The sequence below is a fragment of the Falco peregrinus genome, chromosome 2, assembly GCF_023634155.1.
Source record: "Falco peregrinus isolate bFalPer1 chromosome 2, bFalPer1.pri, whole genome shotgun sequence".
Taxonomy (NCBI): Eukaryota; Metazoa; Chordata; class Aves; order Falconiformes; family Falconidae; genus Falco; species Falco peregrinus.
The window spans coordinates 3,100,167-3,113,093 of NC_073722.1; the positions used below are offsets into that span (position 1 = coordinate 3,100,167).

General features: G+C 36.1%; 1 long non-coding RNA gene across 2 annotated transcripts in view; it reads left to right on the top strand.

Moving 5' to 3' along the window:
• Positions 1-12,927, top strand: part of LOC114010315 (uncharacterized) — a 631,839-nt gene that overhangs the window by 553,298 nt on the left and 65,614 nt on the right. The window contains exon 7 of one of the 2 annotated variants that reach the window (XR_008745521.1): positions 7,100-7,186. The exons of the other annotated variant lie outside the window; for it this stretch is intronic. This is a non-coding gene — a long non-coding RNA (uncharacterized LOC114010315). Of the gene's footprint in view, positions 1-7,099; positions 7,187-12,927 lie in introns of those variants that run through there. 2 annotated transcript variants of the gene reach the window in all.

Sequence of the window (12,927 nt, forward strand, 5' to 3'; positions counted from 1 at the left end):
TATTGCTGCTGCTTTCATATACAGAATGATCATCTTTGATTTTGTACTATATTACTGGATAAAGAGCAGGGAGGGAGAGGTGAGGCACACAGTAACTATATTGTTGTCACAGTTACAGTTTGACCATGGTCTTGTGGATACAATCAAGGGTTTGCTTACTATTAAAGAAAAAAACCAAACCAAAACAAAACACTTTACATCTACATTCTATTGAGTGATGCTAAAGATTCTAGAGTATTTAATCTAAAGAATCTGCATCTGAAGTGTGATTTCAAACTGGTCAGAATCTCAATTGACCTTCGCTTCAGAAAAGAAAGATTTGGCTCTGCCCTTACTAATGGAGAGAAGTAGTTCAGGCTTTCTCTGTTGGTGATCTCCTTTGTCAATTACATAATCTTTGCAAGACTCAGTTTCCTTTATGCTATATGTGATCTATGTTCCCTGGGTGCTTTTAGCAATACAGTGCTGCTATAAGCTGTAGTACCTCAATATAAGTTCTTAAATAATTCAGCTTCCATAAAAATATAATTTAATTTTATACCGTTTTTTGTTTTTCTTGTTGCCTGGCCAGCAGAAATGTGAAGGTGGTGCTCCATGCAGCCTCTCCAATATTTGGACATGAGAATATCCATGGACAAATACGGTTTCCTCCTGTAGTGAAATGAGGAATGTCCAGTTTCTCTAGGAACACATAGACTGTTGACTCCTTAGGTCCATGTCTTCCCCAACAGAGGTCCCTGGAATATTATAAGAAGCATGTACCCTCATATTCTTGAGGTAACAGTGGACTCAACTTACCAGAGATATCAAAGAGAAAGTCTCTCAAATGAGGCTGGTCTCACATATCTCTCTTTTGTCTCTAATTTGTGAGCCTTTTGGGCAGAGCTTTTTTAACATGGGCATGTAACACCTTTAAATAGCAACAGAAGTAGTAATGATACACACGTGACAGACAGGAGTTCTTTTAATCCATAGCAGAGCAGTTCTTTATGCAACTCTTTTTCAGTGAAAGTGAAAGTCACCCATTGTGCCTTGTGCTAAAGGCAACAAAGAAAATGCAACCACCTTGTTAGAAAGAAAAGGTTTGATGTTTTACTATCACCGTTCTGATGAGATTTAAAGAAAATAGCAAATAAAATTAAAATCTACCAGAGGAGAAATTGGCTATTTCAGTTATTGTCCACAGTTGTGTGTTTTTCAGTTATTTAATTTCTTTCATTTACCCAATCCACCTGCAAAAGTGAACAGAAAAAGGGAAATGTTTATTTTTTTTCTGATCTCTGTGCAGAAGGACCAAGCTTCATGTAATTTCAGTGATTGAAAAGAGAGGAAAGAAAACTCATTTTTCACCTAAATGTTTCTGTAATGTTATAGAAAGGAAATAATCCTTATGATATGAGTCTTTTCTGCAAGCAAAAAAAAATATTACTATTGAGATTTAATTTAATACAATTTAATTTAAAACTGTTTTTGGAGTTTATACATTTTCTTTTACAAATGGGCTTTAAGTCACAGTTTTTCTGGCTTTCCTTGGAAGCTGTGTAAGTGAAAACAACAAACGATATTAACCATATTAAACTTGCACAGAGAGGTGCCATTACCAATGGAAAAAACGTTCTTTTACAAAACAGGCACCTCTCTGACTTCATTCTCATCGTCTTGATGGACCCACACACGAATTTCATATCACAACAGTGGGAACTGTAATTCACTTATTTACCATACACTAAAAATCACAGATGTGGATATTTGGTTGTTTCTAAGACATAATATATATTTTCACTTCCTTACAGACTTTTACAAGGGAAGCTGCCAGTCCGTTTATTGCATGTCCTACTACCTCTATCCCTTGCGAGTGTTTTTCTCTGTAGTACCAGTTCCAACTTCTGTCAAATCTTCTAATCAGTTATGATACTGAAGTTAAATTCATCCATTTAGGTCCATACTTAAAGTTTTCTTTTCTGTCTCGGAACTGAAAAATGCTCTGTGCCCAAAAGCCTGTAGTTAATGGCATGACACAGAAACGGGCTGAGGTCTAAGCGGTTCCTTTGTCACCTGACTTCAGGGCATTCGGTCTCTTTCGAGATAAGACCATGAAGGAGACAAAGTCTGTGATGTCAATGAGGAGGAGTATTTCTACAGTTACTGCTGTTAGGATTTTAGATTTAATGTTCATAAGATCATACACCGACTGACTTCATAGAAACTTGCAACTACAGTTTCAATGGAGCTGCTACAGAATTAGAACAAGCATTGTTTGAAGAACCAACAAGGCAGGGTTTCCTTTGGGAATTTCAAGTGCTGTAGCAATTAATATATATGCACCAAACTGAACTCCGTTAAATGAAGGTCTGTAAGTATATATACTTTATTGCAGTTCTACCCTGCAGTACAAGAGTTTGATAAATAGCAAGAGCATCAGAAATGGAGTGATTGTCCCATTACTGCAATACAAAATAAAACCTAAAATCTAAATATAAACCAAATATAATAGGAAAAATTACCTTCAGGAGTTATTAACATTCACCAGACAAAAAATAACTTGTTTTCCAGACAGCTGTAGGCACAATTTGTGCATCACAAGCTTTGTCAGAGACGTTCCGTATCTTGTAGTACCAGTAGTAATGTTTCGGCATTTCTTTTTCTATTTTTCCCTAATACCTTCTATATAACTCTTCTCTAATCAAAGAATAGCTCTGAATTGATACATTTTAAATCACATAAATCTCTTTAAACGTGAGACTTTGATACAGTTTTAAATAAAAGTAGGCTACCTCTTTTAATCCCTTATTATATGAATTCATAATTTAGTGGTAGTAAATTAGAAGTCTTTGAAACTAAAACCAGGCTCTGTAGTGCTCTATATCATGTTGTTTACCACTTCCTTTAGAAATAATTCTGTCTTAGTTGCATTTTTCCTGCAAAGTTGCTGTGACCTTGAAGAAGTCACTTAGCTTCACTCTGCTTTCACTATGTATTAAAAAGGATAATTTTTATTAAAACAACCCACATTATTAATGAAAAAATACAATGCAAATAATATGTATTCCGTTTTCTTACTAACATATGCATTGGTTGATATTCCATGTTGTAATCGGTGCGTTCAGAATTCAGCCTTAGGCGAAAGAAAAGATGTAATGAATTCCTTATCACACCATTGTCATTGACCTTGGTTTTGTGTCAACTTTTCACAACTCCACTCATCAAGTTGTACTTCAAAATGCCACATCCACAATGCAGCACAAAACTGGTTCAGCCCAGTCTACCACGTGCCTTCCATTTCAAATTAGCTATGATTTGTCTGAATGAGCTGCATTAGTACTTATGAATGTAGTATAGACACTGGTTTTATGTAGCTTTTGAAAATTATTTTTAAAAGTTCTATGAAGAGCATATTAGTCATTGCAAACACTTGCCTTCTTACAGTCTTTTTGTAAACACACTGTGAACTAGTTATGTCACTGATATCTGTTGTTTAAATGCTGTATATAGTTTGTTGGTTTGTTTTTTTTTTTTCTTTTAACAGGCTACTCAATGGGAGCATTGTTTTAGCACATTTTGAGAAGTTTAGCTAATGTCTCAGCAGTGTTTATTTGTTTTGGAATGTGGTCTTAAATACTTGTCACTTCCAGGAACACACAGATACGCGTAATGTTGCGAAGAAAATCTGTTCAGTCTTTACAATCTAACTTACAATTATGATTTGCTAAGTGTTATTATGACAAACTGTTGATGTGGCATGTGAAGGAAAGGAAGGAAATCTTAAAATCAGACTTTTGGAAAGATGGTTTTAAAAATGTGATTAGTTAAGGCAAAATGTGGGAATAGTTCTGAAGGAAACAACTGTGATGACAAATACGCAACATTCTTTTTTCAAATTCAAAAGTCCTTTTGTTTGCTTATGCTGGACTCCGGGTAGTAATGTGCTAGTTGTGTGATGGAGTTTTTATGTAAGCTGTATCCATGAGGGAACTCTTCGAAGCCATGTCCCTTTGCACACTGTCCACATAGTGAACAGAACTCGTTTAATCATAATTCCTTTCATTACTTGGCCAGATCAGAGCTTTTCTTCTCGATGTTCTTGAAGTCTGCTGTAGTCCACTGTATCTTTGTAGCACATTCATGATTCTGCATTAGCTACCTGCTTTTCCTTCCAAGTCTTGCACGTTTCTTTTCCTATCTTTGCTTTTAAACCAAACTGAATTCCTAGCTTCATACACATGCCTTTGATGCTGTTTGACTCTTTGAAGCCCTCCCCCCCAAAACCTGCTCCAGTTTCTTTGAAGGAATCAGGGAAACTAATAGTGTCTCTTGACCTGTTCTCTTAACTTTGTCATGCCATCTTTAGAACAGGACATGAAGAGATGTTGGCATCTGAGCCACTTCAAAAGCCACAAAAAACTCCTCAGTTAAGTTACTGGCACGTGGGAAGAAGAAACAGCATCAGGTATTAAACTCAGTTTCCTTTAGTAGCAGTACACCCTTGTAGTTCTTCTGAGACCACAAAATTCCTCCAATGGAAATCTCAGAATATAGCCCCACTGTGTACAAGTTATAGTCCCCCTGTATGCACGCGCAAATATTTATCATTCATCTGTCAGTATGTCACTGTCTAAAAATTCAGCAGTGCTGATTCATTGAGTACCCTGGCATCCTCCTTCAGACTCCTTAGCTGCTTATGAGGATGCTGCTCGTTCATCAACTGCTAAACTGTTTGAGCACATCTGATGTGGAAATGGAGTGGAGGGTCTTGTTCCCTATGCTTTTTCCCTCCTCTAACTGTATGTCTTGGAGAAGAGCAGACTGCCAGTGCCGAGAACCCTGTGGAACTCGGGTCTCAAATACAGGAAAACTACAAGCCCTTACAGGAACGGGAGAGTTGTTTCTTCCTTAAGCTTTGCTTGGAATCATCTCACTTGTTAATGGATATTTTCTACCACTTAATTTTCCTTTAAAGGTAAGACCATTACTCTGAAGACAGAAATATTGATGCTCTCCAGGACGCTGTATGGGTCATTTTGTAAAGCTCAGTTTCTTGTGGGGCTAGATCTCAAAGAATAGATAGACTAAGCCAGGAGAAAATACATGCATTTTCTTTCTTCATTTTCTACAGTAAGCTCCTGCTGCAGGAAGAAGTTAAGCTGACCTATTTCTTTCAGGTCATCTAAACAAATTAATATTTTTCTAATGTATATTTCCATTTCACTTCGATTAATTTCAATTCCATACTGGAAAAGGGTTTGCTAATTACAGAAATAAAAGTTACTATTCCAAATAAGTTCTTCTCAGATCTCATCCTACCAGTTTTTAGGCAATATTTTGATTTTGTCTTACTTTAAAGTAAATTTGTCTCTAGGATCCTGCTTCAGAGTATAGTTGGTGCCTTTGACACCCCTGGGTCGTCAATAGTGGCAGCAGTGCCCTGAGAAGACACTTCCTCAGAATATGCTATTCTCTGTAAAAAGTCTCCTCTTTCATGTTAAACATCCATTTAACACACAGCAGGTCTGTGTTCAGCAACAGTCTCTACCTAAAGATCTTATGCTGTGTTTCCACCAAGAATCGTTTCTCCTTACATTATATCTATATGGGCTATCGCTCTTCTGATATAAATTCCGCTCAGACAAAGCAATCGGAATCCCATTGTTCGTTAACTAAGGGTTGGTGGTGAGTGTCCCTGGGACCTACACTATTAGCACTACAAACTTTGCCTTCAATTTATAAAATGTGTAAAAGTACACTGGAGAAACTTCTCCCTCTTACAGCAAGCACCGTTGTACTCTCTTTTTCTAGTGTTCTTCGGGTTTGCCGGTCAAAATTGCACCACCTGTGAAAGCCTAACATACCAGACAAACAGGCGTTGTACGCTGTATGCAAACAGCTGTAGAGTCCAGTTTCTGGCATATTGTTCTCTAGTGCTCGCTCCGAGTCTTTTCTCACAATATACTTCAGTACAGGTACAATCTGAACTGTATTTAGAGACTATATAACCAAACCCCTTAAGAGATAAAAGGAGTTTTAAGACAACAGCCCTGTATAAATTTACCAAAAGTGATTCATGCTGAATACTTATTTAAAATAGAAGAGTCTAAATGCTTAAACTAAAGTTCAGTAACCCCTTCGCTTCGACATTGGATGTTGCTTTGCAGCTCTCGCTGCAGGACTTTTCATCGCTCGGTTTTCACATCAGAAATCCCTGCAAATCATGCTAGGCTACTAATAGTTGGCCTGTTGTCAGAAAAGAGCAATTCCTGTCCTTTATCTTCTTATGTGACATCCTTTTGAATCTTTTGAATGCCGTCTTCTGCATTTATCTGTGAAAATAGTCTTTACAATCTCTTCTCTACAACAAAGATAGCTGAAATTCAAGCTCTTGCAGTTAATTCCTTTGCACTGTTTTCCATAAGGACAAGTGGTAGGATCCGTCTGAAGCTTTTACCTAAAGAGAATTCTGATTTTCATGTAGTGAAGGTAGTTAACTTGCCTGTATTCCTTCTTAAACTTCACACTTCTGTGGAAACAAATCTCCAAAAATTAGATGTTACAATGACCTTACAAGAACAGATTATTTTTTATCAGAAGCTGAAAGACCCAAGGAACTGCCAGTCTTCTCTCAAAGGCATTTTGTGTGTAAAAGAACACTACCAAAATCACTGTTTTTCTTATTAAAGGTCCACTTGGCTGCAATTCAAGCAGAATCAATGGCTTTCCCATGAACTTTCTCATATTTGATATTTGCCGTACAACCACCTGGAGCCTCTTTTCCCACTTTTGCTAAATATTATGCACTTCCTGAAGTGTCTAGAAAATTTACAGTCTTTGAGAAGTCCAACTACAAGTCTTAACTAGAGACTGTAGAAGAACTCCTTCAGGTTTTTTGCAAGGGATACTACTTGGAGTTGTTACTGTGCAAGTTTGCAAAGGAAAAGGTATTGAGAAAGTCATATTACCTCTTTGTAGACAAAACAGGTATATAGGTACTTCCCTTACATTAGCAGAATTTCATAGCCCTCCATCTGTCCATGGCATAGGTCAGGTTACAGTCCTCAAAGTATTAAACCAAAACCGTTTTTAAATGTTTGGTGTTTTCACCCACTAGGTAGATGTTAAAGGTGGCCTGTCATTTTCAATAAGAGATTTACATCCCAGACCCATATTATTTCCCCATCAACAGTCCTCAAAGCAGGTAAATATATTTTACTTATTGTATTTTAATGGTTCTACTGATCTATAGTTCAGATTTAAACATCAAGTGAAATACAGAATTAGCTCCATTGCTCATAATCCAAGATCGTACTTCTGACATACATTTCCAGCATCAGACACTTCAAAGTATTGTGTAATACACATTCAGAGTGATGTGTAAGACTGCTAAATTTGAGAGGAATCAGTTAACTTCGGATACAAATCTCTGTCAAATTCTAATTTGTGGTACTTGATATGTGTTGAAATATTTAAGATGGTTTTCGGGTTGGGGTTGGGTTTTTTTAATGTTTGCTGTGGAAGGCAGGGAAGAATTTTTTTTTTTTTTTTTTTGCTTTTCTAAAGAAACAGATACTTGAATTTATAGTCGGTGAACAGAGTGAACAGTCACAATAGGAGAGCATTATCGCTGCCTGATCCACTACAGACCCCACTGCTCTTCATTGATTAGTATAGTAGAAGTGATTAGTTGATTAGTGGTGTAGAAGTCAGGTCTAATTCCTCCATTAACATCAAGCCATTGAGAATTTCACTAGAGGAATTACATTCTCAGTTATTTCTCTCCAGGACCCCTCTATTTTGTGTTGCCTGGATAGGATAGGATGCACAGATGTGTATAATCTGAGAATATCATTTACTGTAGAATTTATTCTTTGCTCTCATCTTCTTTGGTAGCTCTTCTAAAATGCTCCATAGCTATGACTATCACAGGTTCATAATAACAAATGTGAGAAAGGTTGATGGTTATAAGCGTTACAGTTAAAAGTACTACGTCTGTAATCAAAGTTTCTCTGTGTTCTTGAACTGAACAAATAGCAATGCACAAATATTTTTTTATGTGTTTCTTTTTTTTTTTCCTTGTTTTATGTGTTGGTTTGACAGTTACTGTTTGATTGAAGACATTTTTACAAGAACATTTCTTTGTAAGAAGTTACAGTTGGCTTTAAATTGAGCAGAGAGTGATTAAATCCTGTTCTTTTTTTCCATTTACATTAATCTGGAAACGAGGGGTTGGGATGTGGTTTCACAACTGAGTTTCATCTGGCGTAACATTATTTATTTGCATAGATTTGTTACAGAATTTTGAAATTCCTTACCATCTTCTCTGGCTGCAATATAAGCAGTTGTACAAAAATTTAAAACAGGTCACAATTTGCCGGCATAGTCTCATAGGACTTGAAGACCTTATCTCACAGATCTCAAAGCATCTATTTCAACCTGATTTTCCTATACTGAAAGACAAAACAGTGCCTCATGCTTTTTAAAATCAGCAAATTGTGTCCAGGTGATTCTAGTGGTTCTATCATTCTGCATCCAGTGTAGGAAAATTTCTTTTCATCCCCAAGTCTCACAATCTAAAGAGGCGAGAAAGGTATCATAAGAAAGCAGATTTACCGTACTAATTTTAAGCACATCTATCTTAACCGGTACTATGGTTCTAGTTCTAATGCCAATGTATCATGATGGTTTGTCTGTCTCCTTAACAAAGATGGCATCTTGCTACACGTAATTTAATTACATCTCCAGAATTACAATTTGTGTTACATTCAGCAGGATGCCTTTGACCTGCATGATGTGTTTAGTGTTTTCCTGTCGTATCGTTGATTAATATTTTTGTCTTACAGTAGTGGTGCTTTCCAGCTCCCGAAATGTCATATGTTAAAATACAAATTCAATAGATTTCAATTGAATTGTATCTCCTATGAATACTTAATTTGTGCCATTTTTTATTTACACAAAGTAGATATAAACAGGACATTGAAATCCAGAAAACTCATTTTTAAGTCAGTGGTTACTACTTCATTGTTCATCAAAGTGAGTCAAATGGTGAATTCACTGAAATTGGAGGACAAAATTTTAATAATAGAAATTATTATCTGTTATTTGCAAGAATTATAAGGGTATTTAAATCATTGCTTCAAAACGTTTTTCACAGATATCTTCCAAAGCTGAAATAACACATGATTACATATTACAGACACAGAACAGTTTGTGTTTAGGGGTCAACTTTTAGTTCATAAGCTAAAGCTTTAAAAAAAGTCTCTATGCTTTTTTGTGTAGGTTTCATAGATTTAGATTCCCACTTACTAAATGGAATTATTTAACCCTGAATTTAATTTTAATAGTTACCTCCTTTCTTTCCTTTTTTTTTTTTTTTTTTTTTCCGGGGGGGGGGGGGGGGGTGTTGCTTAAGGGTATGCGTATTTTTCTGTAATTCCTCCACAGTGTGTGTGTTAGAAACTACAAGATAAATCTGGATAATTATATTATATTATTTTTTCTTATCGTCTCCTGACACATACAAAAACTGAATTACAAACTTGCCTCTGAATTGCCAGAACCAATGACCTTGTTTAATATGCTTATTGCTGAATATCCCTAGTATTCTTATTTGCTTCTGACTCAGATCTAGTCAAGAACAGCACCTCTGCTAGTGTTGCAAGTCATCCATGGATTATCACAAATATGAGGAAGTGCTAATATTTTTTTTTCCCTCACCATGTTGCTGTTTTCATTCAAAGATGGTGAAACATTCTTTCTCGTGGTTTATATGCAAAGAGCAAAACCTCCTTTAATATTTAAACTTCTGACATTACTGTACTTTCACTGGGAAAATATGTAAAGCCTTCTGCATGTATCTGTTCATTTTCTTGGTGATCATAAATAGCTTCTGTATGACTTGACAGCTTGGATATTCCCTCCTGAATTAAGTTCAGGCCATTTGTTGGGTAGCAAGGGGAAACTCATATGACAGATGCCTACACTGGCAAGCCTAGAAAAGTTCTAACAGCATAAGTTACTCTTCAGGAATTATTTCTCTGGTAACAAAAACCCATTTCCCCCTAGATAATTAAAAGAGCATTATTCTAGTTCCAAAGTTATTTTTAGATAAGTTGTAATGCAAAAGCTGTCCAAACAGACTTGCATTTTAAAATATTTAAAATATTTAAATTTTTCTATAGGTTTAAGTATTTGAAAAAATACTATACTTTTATGGCACACATTCAAAAATGCAATATTAAAAAGCACAAGCCTACATTACTGCTTATTGATACAAAATTGTACACACTTCTGCTATTGCCCATAGCTTCAGACATTTATTTTCCAATAAAATATAAACCCCTCATCTCAAACAATCTATAAGAATAATCTTTATCTGGACTGTCTCCAAAACTGAATATGTATGTTAAACAACAGCAAAAGGTTTCTGCCAGAATGTAAAAGTCTTCTTGACTGTAAGTGGCCTTTTAAAGTTTGACAGTATTGTCCATCTCAAATATCGTTTCCCAATTAAAGTGAAAATGTAAGCAGTTAAAAATAAGTTTGTAGGAAAAATGCAAATGCCTGCACAAAATTCTTACATGCTTACTTTCACAGGAATAGAAAATAATTTACATAGGCTCTTCATTCCTTCTATCATACAACTGAATGGCAAAATTAATAAATGCTCTTCCCCTGTGAGGACTCAATTACCAGCGTATCAGCTGAAACAACGTTCTTCCCGTGTGTGTGTCTGCAGTGCTCCCTGACTACATTATTAACATGCTGGAGACTAGATTGCACTTTGAGACTAGAGCCACCTGGTAAAAGAACAGACTGTAAAATGGCTACAGCTCTAAAGAAACTAAAACTTTAAAAAGAGTGGAGGGTGGACTAGGTCAGATGAGTCCTTTTGTGAAATACCAACCTGCCTGTGAGACACAGAGAGGAAGGTTCAGCAACAGAAGGAAAAAAGGCATAAAGCAAGTAAGATTTGCTCATATGCATTCACAATGCCTACCTCTAAGTACAACTTTAAATTCAGATAGCCAATGTGTTTGATTGTATTCTTGTTATAGATATATTTATTTATTTTACATACACATATATATATGTATTTCTATATATAAAATATACTTTGAACTAGAGGACCAGGAACTACTACTGTCACTTTTATATATATGTGTGTGTGTGTGTGTGTGTGTGTGTATACATATAGATCAGTATCATATATATCATATATACATATCTATCAGTATGCATGCTTCGGTGGTACCTAGAAACTCATCTGTTCTGCACTCATTTTTCTGACAGTGTTCATCTAGTACAAATGAAATAGCTCCTGTATAATTTTTTCCCTATGAATTGATGACATCTTCCTGAGCATCAGAAAATCTGTATCACTAAGTTTTCAGTGAATAGACAGATTGCACGTGCATTTTTTTTTTTTTCAGTAACACTGGCCTATCTTGACATCTTTCCCACTGATTCTTGTTTCACAAAGAAAACAGGAGAAAGGACAGTTCATCTTTTCCATGCCACTCATCCGAAAGCTGTGATGTCAGACCCTGCTCTGGGGAATATAAAAAGATAACTCTTTCAACTTAAATTTTCTGTGTTGTTTTACAATAAACTATTAATATATTCTAAATATTCTGTCATCATTGTTTGGTTTTGGGAGGGAGGGTGTAGAATAATGTGTTTCTTCAATAGCTTCTGATCACTTATTAAGGCTCCAGCATGTTGTCTCGCTCACTAGCCCTCTTCTGTGCCACCTCATTTTTTCATTCTTTTAACCTTAAATTCTTTGAGGACACTCACAAAAGCAGAAATAAGTTAATTTTTATCAGCATCTTTGATGGACTGTTTTGACAAACTTCTGAAGAACTGATGAGGTTTAAATTTGCTGTCCTGAAATACAAGGCATTTATGTACATACAGTAGAAACCTGTTCCAAAGAGTGAGCTGTGTAGGTAGCCCCTAAAAGAGTAAAGAAGAGCTAAAATATACTCACACGCATTCATCTATTGCTATTGTAATTAAAGATATACTGTTCAAGTAATACAGCAGAGATTTTGCTGTTGCTGCTTTCAGACATAAACATTCAGATAAAAGGCAACACAGGATCATTTTGAGACAGTCAAGTTGAAATCAAAGAGAATTTTCAACAGGTTGGCTATCCTTGCATCTAACTAAACCCAAAAGCTCTGGTCTGATGTAATTTGGATAAAGAAGTGTTTGAGGCTTTTCTTGACAAAAAAGCGAGACTAAAGCTTTCTTGTCATATGAATAAAAAGGTTTCTGTAGCTCAGTAAATAACGTGGTAATACTTCCTTCTCACCCCAGCTCCTCCCCCAGCCCCCAATCATGGGTGAAAATTGATTTTAAGAATTTGGTGATCTTGAAGGTGGTCTAGTACACAGGAATTTAAAAGAGAGAAAACCAGTGATTTTACTACAGGCGTTTCTACCTAAGTAAGTAGCAAGAGATGCAGCCAGATGATCACAGTTAATTCAGCATTTGTCACAGTCGTCCTTCCCTACTGTTGGTGAGACCCACACCTGAGGTAGTGGAGGGTCTGAATCGACTCTCCAAATTAGAGAGAAGCTCTGCCTCTGCATGAGTATTAGTGGCATATTTTGCAGTGCATTATGGGGAAGCTCCTTTGTAGCTTTTTGTATCAGGCGTAGGTTGTGAATAAATGGAACGTCAGTTTTCCAGCTTTTACCTGGTTGAAGTAATATAAAAATATGTCAGTTGTGATACAACAGAGGCTGGCTTTTAATAGCAGAAATTGTGTGTGTGTGCACCTGGTTTTTTTGCTTGCTACATGTGATCTCAGCATTACCGTGAATTCTGTGTGTTGCCTTCACGTGGGAAAAAATGCAAATCTTCAGTATTTAGCTATGGGTGTGTCTTTTCCCATACAGATTTTTATTGAAATCTACTAAACATTGCTTCATA